The following is a 17,328-nucleotide window of genomic DNA, read 5'->3' as shown; positions in this document are numbered from 1 at the left end:
TAAAAGGCTTGATATTAACATCGTCCCTCAGCCATTGGGCAAAGGGTTCGATATATAAATCAAATAGGAGAGGGGAGAGGGGGCAGCCCTGCCTGGTACCCAGAGTGATGTTAAAAGGGGCAGACAATTCCCCGTTGACCAATAAAGAAGCTGTGGGGTTCCGATACAGTAGGCTCACCGCTCTGCGGAAACCCTCCCCAATGTTGAATTTCCCCAAGAACCCCGACAGGAATGTTCAATTCACCCTGTCGAAGGCCTTGGTGGCATCCAACGTGATCACAGCTAGGGGCAGAGAGTCCGCGATTGCCATATCAATGACTCCCAGTAGATCGTAAGTCAGCTCAAAGAGCGGACGACCCTTCACAAAGCCTCGTTGGTCCTGATGTAGAATATAGGGTGCCACCTCACCCAGTCTTCTGGCAAGGACAGATGTAAAAAGCTTATAGTCTGAATTTAAAATGTAGATCGGCCTGTATGACCCGCAGCTATCAGCTGGTTTACCAGGCTTCAATATCCGAGTGATTGAAGCGTCATTCCAAGAATCAGGTGGGGACAACCCCTCCTGGAAGATCTGATTGAACAACTGGGTTGAGAAAGGGACTATTGTTGGTAATAGGGCCAGATAGATCTCCGAGGGGAGGCCATCGGGGCCTGATGCCTTGCCCTTCTTACTATCTGTGATAGCTCTAATGACCTCTTCATTCGTAATGGGTCTGTCTAAGATAGTTTTCTGGTCGAGCGAAAGAGAAGGAACGGATACTCCGATCAGCCAATCATCCACTTGCCTCACCTCGATGGTTTTGTCCTCATGATAGATGTCCTTAAAAAAATCACGAAAGGTACTTCTGATGTCACTATCTACCGAGTGAGTCACTTCTTCAGCTTTAATATGATCTATATTGTTTCTGACTCGATCTGTTTTTACCTTCCACGCCAGGAGCTTACCTGCACATTCTCCATATTCAAAATGAGCCATCTTACTGGCCTCCCATCTCTGGAGAACTCGTGCATTCAGGGTTGAGCCCAATTCCCCTTTTAATGTGCTTAGACACTTATATACCCATTTATTCTTCCATCGACCTTGAGATATAATATATAAAACATATTTAGTTTTCAGAAACACACACATTCACTGGATGATGTCATCCGTGATGTCATTTGAGATGTCATCAGTGATGTCACTGACCATGTCATGAGTGATGTAATATGTGACGTCATCAGCAGTGCATTGCGGGCGCGTGAGTTATAGTTAGCTGAACTAACTATAACGGGGGAATTTCTATGGCTTTGTACGAGTGAAATGTCAAACTAACTATAACGCCCCTGAAACCTATGGTTTTTTCAGTGAATTTCTAAGGTTTTTAAAATGCTAATTTCTAACTATAACGTGCCTGAAACCTATGTTTTTTTCAGTGAATATATATATATTTATTATACTATGTATACATGTGAAAATGTCTCTGTTAGCCTGTTTGCCTCGGTGGCACAGAAAAAATGGGTGGAACTGACATCAGTACGCTGACAAGGTCCTCTTATGGCTCTGATGACGTCATACGGTGTCGCGAGTGGAGCCGTCCTCGTCGACGTGGGACAGCTAGGAAAGAATTTCTGTGGAATGCTGGTGCAGGGGATATTCACCTAAGTGTTCAGGCTAGTCCTTTAGGAGCAACTGTTTATGTTGCCACTCCAGAAACCGAAACCAGTGATCCGAGGGCAGAGGCCCTGCAGATGGCACATGAGGTGGGGTGCCCAGTCGTGTGCACCAGCGAGGCAGCGAAGTAACAAGCACCACAACCCACCAAAAAGTTACAGAGGATACTGAATAACACAGGATCTTCTCTTTGTATCTGGCAGGAACAACGAAGTTATAATGCCCTAGTACCAAAATGTAGAATTAGTGCTACAACGGTCGTCAAGAGGACTTGCGATGCCGCTTCTGCCTCCCGTACCCTGGAGGCGGCACATGGGTCACGCGGTACGGTCATACTGCGGTGGGACGTACACTCGTTGACCTCTCATGGCACTGCTCCACATTTCAGGGAAGATGCTTTCCATTAGCTATGTTTTCTAATAACGTGTCGCACCAGCCCCGACCAACAACAGAACTCCTTTAGATCCAAACAGACTCTTCCACGTTCTCACCGGAAGTGAAACCAGGTAACGTGGACACTTTCACAATACGACAGCTGGGAATGCACTTTTCGGTAAAAAAACGCATTCCTTCCTCCTAATTAATCAAATAAACGTCTCACTGTAGAACAGGGGCCAGCTTTGATCGGTAAACAGCCGTTACAATTACTTTTTTACTTTGCAATACCATTACAACGCATGCATTACCACGCATGCGTTGTACATCGTGAAGTCATTATTACACATTTTTTTAGAACGCATGGTCATTTACCACGCATGCCTTTACAACAAATTTTGTTGTAAAGGTATGTATGGTAAATGACCATGCATTCTAAAAAACATGTAGACGATCCACGTTGTTGTAAGGAAACAGAGGCTGTTCCGTTTCCTCACAACGGCGTGCACCGCCCCTCAGAGACGACGTGAAGCAAGAACCACGAGGAGAGAGGAACCAAAAGTAGTGAGAGATAAGGGGGATTGGGCATGGGGTGTTTTTTTTCTTCTAGGGTTTAGGGTTGTGCAGTGGGGTTTGGGTAGTGTAGGGGGTCGTGCTGGGGTAGTGTTTTAGGGTTTATGGTAGTGCAGTGGTGTTTGTGTAGTGTAGGGGGTTGTGCTGGGGTAGTGTTTTAGAGTTTATGGTAGTGCAGTTGTATTTGGGTACTGTAGGGGGTAGTGCTGGGTTAGTGTTTTAGGGTTTAGGGTAGTGCAGTGGTGTTCGTGTAGTGTAGGGGGTAGTGCTGGGGCTAGTGTTTTAGGGTTTAGGGTAGTGCAGCGGTGTTTGAGTACTGTAGGAGGTCGTGCTGGGTTCTAGTGTTTTAGGGTTTAGAGTAGTGCAGTGGTGTTTGTGTAGTGTAGGGGGTCTTGTTTTAGGGTTTAGGGTTGTGCAATTTTTGTTGTAAAGGTATGTATGGTAAATTACCATGCATTCTAAAAAACATGTAGACGATCCACGTTGTTGTAAGGAAAAAGAGGCTGTTCCGTTTCCTCACAACGGCGTGCACCGCCCCTCAGAGACGACGTGAAGCAAGAACCACGAGGAGAGAGGAACCACGAGTAGTGAGAGATAAGGGGGATTGGGCATGGGGTGTTTTTTTTTCTTCTCGGGTTTAGGGTTGTGCAGTGGGGTTTGGGTAGTGTAGGGGGTCATGCTGGGGTAGTGTTTTAGGGTTTAGGGTAGTGCAGTGGTGTTTGTGTAGAGTAGGGGGTCGTGCTGGGGGTAGTGTTTTATGGTTTAGGGTAGTGCAGTGGTGTTTGGGTAGCGTAGGGGGTCGTGCTGGGGGTAGATTTAGGGTTTAGGGTAGTGCAGTGGTGTTTGGGTAGTGTAGGGAGTCGTTCTGGGGGTAGTGTTTTAGGGTTTATGGTAGTGAAGTGGTGTTTGTGTAGTGTAGGGGGATTGTGCTGGGGTAGTGTTTTAGAGTTTATGGTAGTGCAGTTGTATTTGGGTACTGTAGGGGGTAGTGCTGGGGTAGTGTTTTAGGGTTTAGGGTAGTGCAGTGGTGTTTGTATAGTGTAGGGGGTTGTGCTGGGGCTAGTGTTTTAGGGTTTAGGGTAGTGCAGCGGTGTTTGTGTACTGTAGGAGGTCGTGCTGGGTTCTAGTGTTTTAGGGTTTAGAGTAGTGCAGTGGTGTTTGTGTAGTGTAGGGGGTCTTGTTTTAGGGTTTAGGGTTATGCAGTGGTGGGTAATGCAGGGGGTCGTGCTGGGGGGAGAGTTTTAGGGTTTAGGGTAGTGCAGTTGTGTTTAGGTAGTGAAGGGGGTCATGCTGGGGGTAGTGTTTTAGGGTTTAGGGTAGTGCAGTGGTGTTTGTGTAGTGTAGAAGCTCATGCTGGGGGTAGATTTAGTGTTTCGGGTAGTGCAGTGGTGTTTGTGTAGTGTAGGGGGTCATGCTGGGATAGTGTTTTAGGGTTTAAGGCAGTGCAGTGGTGTTTGTGTAGTGAAGGGGGTTGTGCTGGGGGTAGTGTTTTAGGGTAGTGCAGTGGTGTTTGTGTGGTGTAGGGGGTTGTGCTGGAGGTAGATTTAGAGTTTAGGGTAGTGCAGTGGTGTTTGGGTAGTGTAGGGAGTCGTGCTGGTGGTACCTGAGGGTTATCTACTTAAGGCGAGCATTTGGGGGTAAGCCCTTGATGAAGATACTGATTGCTGCATAACGTTAAGCGCTTCACGATCGCGCTGCTTATTTTAACTCTCCTTTGATCTATTTTATTTGTTCTTGTGTTACATTTATCCCCTGCTTTTAGCTGCTAGAATTTAGGGCCCCTTACCTGCATCATAATCGGAAATCACCGCATTTTTCGCGGGTCCGGTTCCGGGTGGTGGGGTGATAACGGGCGCCATCTTGGAGTGGTGTGGACGCCGAGGAACACCAGTAGTGAGCGGTCTAGCGCTGCTCACGCCCTGAGGGTTATCTACTTAAAGCTCCCATTTTCCGCGCAGCGGTATCGCGCAGCGGGCGTGCCTTCGCTGTGCCTGAGTCTTGCCAGAGTCCTGCCCGTCTGCGCCCGTCAGCGTCTCGGAGATGGCCGGGGCGAGACGGCAGGACCATTTTCGTCACTATCGCTGCTTTGGTAAGCATGCTCTCCTACTCCTCGGCGGTCCTCCTTTCCTTACGGGGTGTTCGTGGTTCTTGTCACCACGTTTTTCCTGGGGGTCGGGCTCTCAGAAAGGGATGTACGGAGTGCGGCTGGCGTCTTCCAGCTCTGCGGAGCCCCTTGTTGGATACTCCTCCGCTCCACTACCATTGTCTCCTTCTCAATACCAGATCGTTGAGTTGTCACTCCCTCAACATTTGGAATCTCTTGATGGAAACAAAGCCATCTTGCTTATTCCTCACTGAGACCTGGTTGGGGGAAGGCTCTGCCCCGGATTTGGCTAATGCCTTACCTCCTAATTATAATATCTTTAGGAGGGACAGAGCGACTGGTAGAGGAGGAGGGGTGGCTTTGATTGTGGACAATCGCTTTCTCTGTACGACCTTTCCTGTAAACAATATTCAAGGCTGTGAATCCCTAGGCTTTACCCTCCACTTTTCTCCCTCTCAAGCCTGTACTGGGATCCTTCTTTATAGAACGCCGGGACCTCTTGAGTCTTTTTTTGATGACCTGCAAGCGGCACTTTCTGTGCCGTGTCTTAGATCAGAGCAGTGCATTCTGCTTGGTGATCTCAATTTTACATGGACAATAATTTAGACCCTGAGGTTCTAAAACTTGTCGATATTACGGCTCCGTTAGGTCTGGTACCTTTCGTTCAGGGGCCGACTCATAATAAGGGTCACACTTTGGATCAGGTCTTCTCCACAAGACCAATAAATGTGTCTCCCCCCCCAGCCTGTCCTGTGGTCTGATCATTTTTGAATCAACTTTGCGCTGCTCTCTACTGTTACATCTCGAATGAGGCCTCAAAAAAACATCGTGAGGACCTCCCGGCCTTTTCACTCGATCTCTGCTGATATGTTATCCGAAGCCCTCCTCAGTTTCCCTTGCCAACTTTCTGGCAACCTGGAGGAGGATCTTGTTCTCTTCCAGGAGTGGTTTTTGGCCAGATTGGAGGTGCTGGCCCCTGAGAAGAAGACTAAATCTACTGAGAGACGTAGCTCTGCTCCATGGTTTACTCCACATCTGAAGGTCCTACGTCAGGAGTGTAAGAAGGCGGAAAGGGCCTGGCGACGAGCCTATGATCCAGCTGAGAGATTGCAATATAGAGTGGCGACAAGATCATACCACAGGCAAATCTGGGTGGGGAAAAAGGCGTTTTTGGAGCGTAGGATAGACGAAGCTGATAACGCTAGTAGAGAGATTTTTAGAATTGTAAAGGATTTTATTTCTCCTTCCCTAAATACTCCCTCTCATACACATTCAGAAGCTTGGATAAAGCAACTAGCCGAGTTTTTTGTGGATAAAATTAAATCCATTCAGAATTCCTTCCCTCTTGCCTGCCCTTTGTTGGATGTAAGCTGTCGGCCGTCCCTGCCTCCGTTGGATGGCAATGGTCCTTTCATGTGTGAATTCCCTCTTATGTCCCTTACTAATTCTTTTGACCTCCTGTCCCGTTTGAAGTCAGGCTCGCCGCTGGACCCTTGTCCGGCGAAGTGTCTGGGGAGAGTGGCGTCAGCTCTTAACACCTTATTGAACCCACTTCTTAACTCCTCTCTGTCCACTGGTGTGGTCCCTCAGGCCTGGAAAACGTGCTTTGATCCTACCATTGATCAAAAAGCCAAATCTTGACCCTCTCATACACGCAAACTACAGGCCGATCTCTCTCCTCCCGGCGCTGGCGAAAGTAACAGAGAAGCATGTACATCGGTCGATCTCCAATTTTATCGAGGAGAACGACCTTCTTCACATGTCTCAATCTGGCTTCCGTGCGAATTTCAGCACGGAGACTGCCCTTCTCGAGGTTACCGACGCCATCAGGGAGCTTTTAGATTCTGGAGGCAAGGCCATGTTGGTTATGCTTGACTTGTCGGCGGCGTTCCACACCGTGCCCCATGATGGCCTCCTGACAAGTCTCTGGGAAATTGGCCTACGGGGGACGGTGTTGGGCTGGCTTAAATCTTTCTTGACCGGCCGCCGGCAAATGATCTGGGCGCCTCCTTTTTCAGCTGATATGTCGCCGCTAGAGGTGGGGGTGGCTCAGGGTTCCATTCTTAGCCCCATGCTGTTTAACATCTTTATGGCCCCTCTGGCGGCGGTTGCGGAATCCTTTGGTGCCCAGATCATATCCTATGCTGACGATACCCAGCTTCTGTTCACATGTGACAGAGGTGGGACGTTCGACGGCATACGGATCAGGGACTGTCTCAATGCTGTTTTCGAGTGGTTCCGATGCCAGGGTCTCAAATGCAACTCCGATAAATCGGAGTTGCTTTTTTTTGGCTGCACTCCCGATCCCAGCTGGAAGGCCTGGTGGCCACAGGATATGTTTCCCCCGGACAATGCCTCTGTCAAGGCGAAAAACCTCGGAATTCTGATTGATTGTGACTTATCCTTTAGGCCCCATATCATCGGGCTTTCAGGGAAATGCTTCGGCATTCTCAGGATGCTTAGGAAATTTCTTCCTTTGCTGTCACTTCACCACAAAAAACCATTGTGCAGGCTTTAATAGGGTCGCGTTTGGACTATGCGAACGCCCTCTATTTAGGTCTACCCAAATATCTTTTGACCCGCCTGCAAGTGGTGCAGAATTCTGCGGCGCGAGCCATCTTTGGGCTCCCGAGACGGGCCAATGCCGCTGAGTTACTCAAAGCTTTGCATTGGTTACCCATCTCTAAGAGAATCCTATTTAAAAGCCTAACTTTGGTTTTTAAAGCCCTTCTTGGTATCGGTCCTAAGTATATTGGGAAACGCTTCTCTTTCTATCTGCCTAGCAGGGCTTTACGATCTGCTTCTTTGGCCAAAGTGGCTGTGCCTGCCATTAAGCGTTCCAGAACCGGAGGCCGGGCTTTTCGTTATCTGGCGTCGCGGGGCTGGAATGAGCTACCTCTGACTTTACGAAGGGCAAGTAACCTTCTTGCCTTTAGGAAGGAATTAAAGACTTGGCTCTTCTCCGCATAGGTGGTCTTTGGTTTCTTTTCTCTTCTCTCTTTCAGCTTTTAGTTGTTGTGTTGTTACTCTGCATATAGTTCTCTTCGCCAAAGCGCCGGGATGCTCTTCGGAGTGGCCGTGCGCTATAGCAGAAAATAAATAACATAACATAACAGTGTTTTAGGGTTTAGGGTAGTGCAGTTATGTTTGGGTAGTGTAGGGTGTCGTGCTGGGGTAGTGTTTTAGGGTTTAGGGTAGTGCAGTGGTGTTTGGGTAGTGGAGGGGGTTGTGTTTTAGGGTTTAGGGTAGTGCGCCCAACCAGCCACAATATCCGTGGACAAAGGGGATCCTGACTCTTTTGAATGCTCCGCCAATTGAATAATTTGGGTCAAGGGCCCTACCACGCCCAAGACCTATCAATTCCTTTCTTGGGATCCCTCATATACTTGGAGAAAAAGGTACATAGTTTCTCATCAATTTCAGGAGTGTGTGCCATCTTCCCCTTCCGTGAGGGCCTGGGGCATTCTCCCCTCATCCTATTCCTGACCTCCCTTTCAAGGTGTTGATGGATTTTGCCCACCACATACTCGGCCACTTTGGTGTCAGGGGTCCACTCCGCCGACCTAGGATGGTACATTTGGGTAGGCTCGAACATGTCAGAGTGGACCCCGTCCCCAACCCGGGACTGAGAGGAGTGGGACTCTGGATGCCAGGGACGCCCTGAGTCCTTATCCTCATCCTCATCGGAGGAAAAATCGTCCTCCGATACACCCTCGCCCTCTGAGGGAAACCCGCCGACGGGGTTTACAATAGTGGTGACAGCGTCGCAATTTTCTCCGGACTCCTCCTCCTCCCGGCAGGGTGCATGTTTTAGCGTTCGCTTACTCTTGAGGAAGGTCTCCGTAAGTTTATCAAATCCTTCCAAGTGCCCCGCAATATGCTTAACTGCCCTTTTATTCCCCATCTGGGAGCTACTGGGACCCGCCACCACCAGATCTGGGTCACTGAACACCTCAGTGATGCTTTTCGTCAGCTTATCAACCTGATCCCTAAGAGGAGCCGATGCCTTTGAAATAGCCAGAGAGAGGGCTTAGTCCACTGCTGGAGGGAGAAGTTGGGGGCCATTCCTCCTCCACTTCCTGGTAGGAGGAGTAAAAATGGTCTTCTGGAGAAGACATGATAGCAGAAGGTGTGAGCACAGAACAAATGCCCTTAAAATCCTTAGAAAAAAACACCACTGGGTTTGGGCTCCCAACAGTAAGGCCAAGCCACTGACCAATATTCAACTGAACAACCGCCAATACTGTTATCTTAACTTCATCTAAATTTGCACAACCATTTTGGAATTCAATACAACATGGGTCCAGGATTAATAATTCTGTCTGAATTAATCTTTTTGTTTTATTTAAATTTTCAACACATTAAATGATTTAATTTCACCACATTTTCATTTTTACACATCTAAAACACAAATACAAAATTATATATTAATCAAACAATCCACTCACGTATTCAAAAATCATTCCATCCACACTGTCAATCACCCTTGTCTCACATTCACACACATTACTTATACACTCAGAACCTCAACAATTTATTTACACTACATTTCTGATTTGTCTTTTTACAAATTTACAAAAACCATAGCACCCAATTGTACAATATTGTTATCTCCTTTACATCAATTTGGAGCTTAGTTTGTATATTTAATGTTCTTATGGTTCAACAAAAATTGGTCCAACTTTTGTTGAACCATACAACACATACAACATCCTGTTTAGCTCTGGGTGAGAGTGTGCCTTGATTTTATCGGATCGTTGAACTGCATGACATAAAAGTTGAGATTTGCAATTGTCATGGGGGATGTACACATGAGATGGAAATAAATTGAATTTGAAAGCAAGATAACCACTGCTATGACTATTACAGTACTCAGAAAGGTTTTTATGAGCAAGGGTGTACCAAAATATTTAGTTACTCATAACGGTACACAGCTGTCCTTTGATGAAATTAGAGATTAATGAAGGTAACAGGTGTGAAACACCATAAAACATTTGTATACAATCTCCAATATAACAGCATTGTAGAAAGAGCAAACTATTTAGTTAGAGGAGTAACTGTATTGGCTCTATGGAGGTAGCTGAATGTGGAGAGGGCTGTGTTGGAAGTGGTGTGGGCTCACCGTACGGTGCATGTGTAACTGAAGATAAGGCCAAACCACATTGGTCTAAGGATGGATGATGGGTTTGATTATGAAAAGGTCACGTATAATTTCAAAGTACATTTCCTTTCTCTCTCTGAGACTCTGAACTACTGTTGTTGTGAACTGCATGGATTTGCAAGTGGCAGCAAGGTAACTGAAAAAGTATGGCAACCGAAATGAAAGGATAAAGAAAACAAAGGAAACATACTTTTAAATGACACCTGACCGTCTGATTTATTGACAAGGCATTGTCTTCACTACTAATACAATTTTCACATCATGTCTAAATGTATAAATATAATACATGTACGGCGAAAATTCTCTTTGTCCAGCCCAATTATTTGTCAATAGTGATTATTCTATATTCAGGATTCATTACTGGTTTTTGCATGGAATTAAGTTTGCACTGAATGTGATTAAGTAGATTACAGAGCCTTCATACCTTTAGATGAATTCTCTGGATTTGAATAAGTCCCAAGTGATTTTTTGTACCCATTTATATACATATTTACCCATGTCCTGTGGGCCTATTGGGTTGTCCTAGTTAAAGATATAAAATAAAACACATCACAAATATGGCATGTGAATGTAGCTGCCTCCCATTCCAAGGAGTAGTTCAGAATTAGAAGTATGACAGAGGAATATAGTGCACCTTTCAACAAGTTGCAAACCTTCATGAACAAACTGAAGGCATTGTATAGGCAAGTGCAGTCACCTTCAACTCTTGACGACAGCAGGTTAATTAATCTGTACAGAAAAGTCTCTATTCCCTATACAAAGCCTAAAGGATTCCACAGGTAGTGCTCCCACCTCCAAACCCCATGGGTAGAAGGATATCCTTCTACCCATGTTTTGTACTCGTGTGTAACATGCACCCGTCACTTTCTCTTGTAACACACTGTTTTCTACCTCTTACATTTGGTTGTTTTCGATACCTGCACAAGTGCCACCAGTGCCTACGTAACGTTTGTTCTTGTGCTTGAGTGTCCTCCTTATATTGCAGTATTATACCTTTATGTTTATCTTGTACGCTTTTGTAACCGGCACACGTCACTTTTTCCTCCTGTAATGCACCGTTTGCTACCTCTTGTATTTTGTTGGCTCACGATTGTCACTTTTGTAATGCACCGTTTGCTACCTCGTGTATTTTGTTGGCTCACGATTGTCACTTTTGTAATGCACCGTTTGCTACCTCTTGTATTTTGTTGGCACACGATTGTCATTTACCTCTTGTATTTTGCTGGCTCACAATTGTCAATTTTGCTTCATTTAATGTAACGCTTGCTTTTGTATTTTGTTCACATGGAATTTTCTCATGTATCAGTTCTGTTTCTATTGTAAAGCGCTCTGACACCTTCGGGTAAAGTCCGCGCTATATAAAAATGCATAAATAAATAAAAATTAAAAATAAACCCTGAAAAAAGCATATTACCACCTATAAGGTTGGGTGATAGAAGGAAGGTGGATTGAACCTACTTACACAGCAGATCATGGCTTCAATTTTGTTTAACATGCAAATACAAACCACTTCCTTGCTGGGTCTGGTGGCTCAGTGGACTAAAGCAGCCACTGCAGGGGCCTGTGTTCGACCTCATGGTCACAGGTTTAAATCCCGGTGGGTCCACTCAGCCTTTCATCCATCTGAGGTCGATAAACTGAATATCATTGAGTTGGGTAACAATAAACATCTGTTATTCAGCGCTAGGACACCTACGGGTAATCGTGCGCTTTACATATGCACATATTATGTTACACTAAAAATGGGTTGACTTTTTTTAGCTCCCAATGTGCTATCTCCCACTACCTGGAAAAAGGGATGCCCTTGACTCCAATTATAAAAATTAATTAAAGAAGGATCTGAGAGTGTAACACAACCTGCAACCAATACAACAGAGTTAGAGAAGTCCTATGTCCTGTGGCCCAAAGTATGCACTCCCAGTCCTCCAAGATATCAGCTTGCATGACAGGGTCTGATTTCTAGATGTAAACAAACTACGACTGCAGAAGCAAGCTCTCTCCACAACACATCGGAAACAAAGCAATCATGTAAAGCAAAGAAAGGGATCTTAGCTAGAGAGTATCCTCCAACTTCAAGCACAGAGTCTGCAAGAGGGAAACAAACAAAACAGGACATCCAGAGGAGGCGTCAGGTATTTAAAGCCTGATGGAGAGGGACTAATTATTTAAACTGAACTAGTGCATGTACATTTGTTGGTTCCCTTATTTCACTCACCCTCATATTCAAACATTTGTGACAAGGGAAAGGCACAGGGTGGTAATGAGCCTTGCCCCAGGACAGCCCAGCTCAAGAGGAAGTTGCACTCCTCCCGAACCATGCCATGGGAAACAAAGCAGAAATCTATGGACATTACCCTGAGGAACCTTTGGCTCAGGGCCCACGATAACAGGATATCATCACAGGCGATATAGGGATTCCTTACACCCCTTGACACGTCAGTGGCGCAGAGGAGTCTGATGTGGAAATTTCAAAGATTTGGTAATGGTGTCCAATGGGCATCAGTCCAAACACCTCCAGCTGAAACGGGCGGCAACATGCTTCATGTACTTAAAATATGCACAGTCTCGACCAATGTTATCCCAACCGGGGCAGCGATTTTAAGTGCAGAATGTTACCCAGCAATGGCCTGACTCAATGGTTCATTCTTGCCACTACATGTGTGCAGAAAGGTATACAATTAGACATGCTTTTCGAGATCAAAACCACACTATGGCGCTTCCCGCTAGCACGTAGCTCCGGGTGATGCTCCTCCTCCTCTGATGATGGCGCCTTGCTTGGTTTGGCGTGGTGCGAGCGGATGCTGAGGAGCTGCGAGCTGAGACATTGATCGCGCACTCTAGGCGGCTGCTGCCCTGGCTTCCGGGCGGTCTTTTGCAAAATGGTGTTTAGTGATGTTCGGCGACGAAATGCAGGTGCTGGATATTGACATACGTCGGCTCCGGTCCCAATTTCTCTCACAGCTGACAGTCGACCGCTGAGTGCTGAGGGCTGCACAGAGCGAGGAGGCTCCATCCACCTCTTTTTTTTCTCTTCATCTTTCCTGCAGCTGCGGAGTGGAGGCTCCGAGTTTTGCGCGCAAGGAGGTGGTCAAGTGCTGAGAAGTGCAGCGGCATGGTTCCAACTAACAGGCTGGGCTGAAAAAGCTTGGGGGAGTGCTGTTAGTGAATCAAAGAAGCACGGAAGGACATGCAATTTGAGTGAGGATTAAGGCAGGAGAGTGGCAAGAGAGTGGCAGGAGGGCGGCACTACTGGTGAGTCTGATTTGGTTTTTGAAACGTAAGACCTCACAAGAGATTCACAAGAGACTTCAACTGGCTTTTACTTGGGATTTAGAAATTGGTGTATTTAATTAAAAGTCACATAATGAGGAAACAGTTGAAGCTTGCCGCAGCAGCGGCGAAAGCGGATGCAGCAATCGCAGCAAAAACAAAAACGCGTTTAGCCAAAGCTAAGCTGAATCAGACTCTAACAAATGTAGGAAGTAAAACACACCATGGGGAGTCCTCCCTAAGTTCTCAAAGTTCAGAAACCGATAATTCATTACTAAAGGAACTAAATTGAACACAGACTTCAGGTCCTAAGCTAAGGGATAATAAACAAGTTTTTTCGTCAGGGAATGTTCTAGCTCGAAAAAATAAAGAGCAGAAGAATGCTAGAGATTTTCCTCTCTTCGTTGAAAAGGTGATACTTCCTATCACTTTGCCACAGACAGATAAGCACACCCAAGGTCCTTCAGCACATCACGTTAGCCACAATAGGAGATATGAAAACGTCAGCAGTATTACCAGAATCGCAGCCAGAGCCTGAGCCTGTATTAGTTCCAGGGCCAGTACCCTCCTCTTCTCCTGGGGGTCAGGGTGCGCAGGCACCAGTAGAGGATCAGCCAATGGTTTTACCAGATCAGGATACGGACCAGCTTAATAATACTGCTTTAACTGTGGCACAGGCTATTGCGACTCCACTTCCTTGGTCTCCGCCCTCTCTCCTCTCTGCCTGTGAAAAAGATATCCAATCTATTGGTATACCAAGCCAGCCCAGCAAGGTTTACAAGCTCAGCAAAACCAGCAAGATCTTCAAGGCCAACAAGAATCTTCGGTCCTAAGGAAGACTAAATCATTAGATTTGTTATTGATTGAAGATAATAAAGAGTTACAGCAAGGTGCTAAAGAACGCGATTCTGCGCTCAAAGACGAGAAAGCCATTTTATATCAGAAGGATATCAAAACTATGCTTAATATGATTCTTGAGGAAATTCGGGACATGAAGAAATCACAACAATCCAAAATTGCAGTTATACATCAGCGATTAGGGAGGATAGAGGAAGCAGTTGCCAGCCTTCTAACTCGTATTCAGGAGGCTTAGGCAAGAATTTCCATGGTCGAGGACCAAATGAATGGCCTTTTTCAGCAGGTAGATCAAGTCTCCTGTGAGAAAATAAGTATGGAAAATAAAATTGAAGAACGTGAAAATTTCTCACGTCGGTCAAACGTACGTATAGTGGGTGCTCCGGAGCGACTTGAAGGAGCAGATATACTTAATTTGGTCGAGTCATTTATGAAGAGTTTTTTGGTGATCTAACAGTAACAAGGGCTCATCGGGTTCCAGCCCATCTTCCTCCCAATTTGAAGTTTCCCCGCACTATACTTGATAATTTTGCAGACTTACGTATAAAGGAACGAATTTTGTATAAGGCAATCCAGTTGAGACAGTTTGAGATTGAGAATGGTGCTAAATGTAGAATCTTCTCTGATATGTCTGCAACGGCTGCAAGAAGACGTAAAGACTTTGTAAAGCTATTGTATCTCTTCAAAGCCCAAGGGGCGCAGGCTTCTATTACGCAGGGGCAGGGGTCGAAAAATCATAAAAATCTTACCAGACCTGCAGGTTCCGAGAATTGAATAATCTACTCGATCTAATAGTATCACGCTTTACCCATAAACTGGTTTCAAATAGTGTGATCCTAGGAAAGTATTGTATTTCACAGTCACCTTTTTCTTCATTATCACATATGGGGCACATTCAAATATGTGCGTTCAGCATGTCTGCTGTACAAAATAATATTTATTTTGTATTTAATAGACTAATATGTTGCTCCATTTATAATAAGGATATAGCCCACGAATAGGGTACACATGACCCCTGACTTGCCTCTTAGTTTACTGACTGCATTGCAATCAAGGCAGCAAATATTTATCATTTGCACATCATCAAGTAAAGTGTTCTGATTTGTTTTGATCCTATTAACATCTTTGTGTACAACAAACTTCAGAATGACAAAAAAAATGGGCTTTGCTAACTGCAATTTTTTGACACTGGTACAATTCATTTATAAGCTAATTGAATGTTAGAAAAAAACAGACATGTTATAGTCTGTCATTTTACACTCCTTGGTCAGACAGTTCCCTTTACAAAATCCTCTAACTTTGCAGTCATATAAAGAAAAGCAAACACCAATCTCCAGGATACAATAAGCAGCAACCTGTAAGAAGAACTTGCATTTGACCTCTGCCTTTGAATGCACAGCAAATTTGCCAAGATAGAAACAAGATTTTAAAGCGTTTTTATTGCTCATTCACTTTTTGAATAAACAGAACACCTGTTCTTTGCCAGCTCGAGTTCTCTCACCAGAAAGCACCAGTAGACCCTAAAAATAGCTTGCACTGATAAAATCAGACTCAACATGGCGAGTAAATATTTCTAGGCTTGAAGATGTGTATTTAAAGGGGAGGATTTTACCTGTCAAAGGGGTTCATTTTGACAAGTTGATTTGCATGTATTACTCTGCAACAGTTGGCTACAACGTTTGTACAGCCATTATAAGGTATGGCACAATTGATGGTGAGGTTCACTGGTGGCACTTAACCTCAAACCCCTAGGTACACTTTGAACCATATACTAGGAACTTACAGGCGAGTTAACTATGCTGATTAGGAGTATGCAGATTCAACCATGTTTAATGAGTTAGCACGTTACTGTGAAGCAGGGGTAATATGCAGAGAGTTCTAAAGACAGCAAACCAACTAGGGTCCAGCAAAGGAGAAAAATCCAAGTTGACCATGTAGAAAAGGAGGTTTTCCTGCAAATATGATCTAGAATGCTTTCCAAAATGTCCTTATGTATCATCATTGTAACTTGAGGTAACTGTAAATATGTGTTATTATTGTTGCCTTATTCTTCAAATTTTGAGTGTACCACCTGAGAGCCATGATTACAATTGTGCCACCCTTGGTTTTTTTTTTATAATAATTTCTGGAATTTTCTTGGGTTTACTTAATGTAACGTTCTCTTTTTGAAGTACGTTGGATAGCTTTTGGGCAAGACAAGATGGTATTTGTATAAATTCAGAGTGTGTTATAGTTTTAAGCAGATCACATGCTTCTAGCTTGTAAGAGCTACAAACTGAAATATAGGTTCAAACTGAAAGTATTCAGATATTTGCATAGAATACAGAGTGATACAATTGTGGAGTGGGTGAATCTATAGAACTCTCCTATATTAAATAATCTGGATCTGACAATGGGTATGAATGATATTCCTTTTTGTACTATCTTACTTTCCATTAATGTAAATGTATACTTATGTATAGTGAATGAGGTTTTCATTTGACTCCATAATGTTCTTTTTCCAATTCCTCTTCTACTTTTCTGTTTCCCTGAAAGCAATATTATTGAGTGAAAAAATCTCCCTTCAATAATACTCCGTCCCAAAAAACGACTGCCAAAATATTATGAAGGCAAATATATATATATATATATATATATATAAGTAGGTGTTGATGATCCATTATTAACTCTACATCTACATACCTTAATGATATATATTATGGATATGATATTCTGGCAGGGTGATACTTAAAATTCATTGTGGTAGGCTATCCCTGGAGTTCTTGCCCTAAAAAAGATACTGCTTGGGCATTTTGTCAGGTGCTTGATTGTGGTTCGGACTGGATATACACATTTTCAGGGCCTTTTATTTTCCTGTTCCTTTGTGTGCCTAATTTATTGCCATTAGTTGAATGAACTGATAAGTGACTAGTGTTCTATAACAATATTTAATTTGTAGTCCATGTTATTTCTTTTGACCTTTCATATTTTGCATTCAAGATCTTTCTGAAAGTCCCCGATTTATTTTGCTTCTTCCTATGTTCTAGTTCAATTATCTTTTTGCAATTGTGTTTGTAACTCTTCATTTTTCTTATTGATGTTAATCTTCAATAATTTGGTAGCTTTGCATGATTTCTGAATAGTGAGAAACATTAAATTCAGTTAATCCCATTCAGAATACCATTACTTGTTTTACACCTTCCTTTTCTTCTTTACATACAGATTGTCTAAAACTAACCCAAATTTTCCAAAGATTTTGTTTTGCATTATGACTTTTGATTAATTTGATTGGTTTTCTGACAACTGCATAACAAGTTGAATGTGATTTTCCCCTTCAAGTGATGCCTAGGGTTATAGTTT

Source organism: Lissotriton helveticus, chromosome 7 (assembly GCF_964261635.1).
Source record: "Lissotriton helveticus chromosome 7, aLisHel1.1, whole genome shotgun sequence".
NCBI classification, from domain to species: domain Eukaryota; kingdom Metazoa; phylum Chordata; class Amphibia; order Caudata; family Salamandridae; genus Lissotriton; species Lissotriton helveticus.
Note: the sequence above shows the minus strand (reverse complement) of the source record.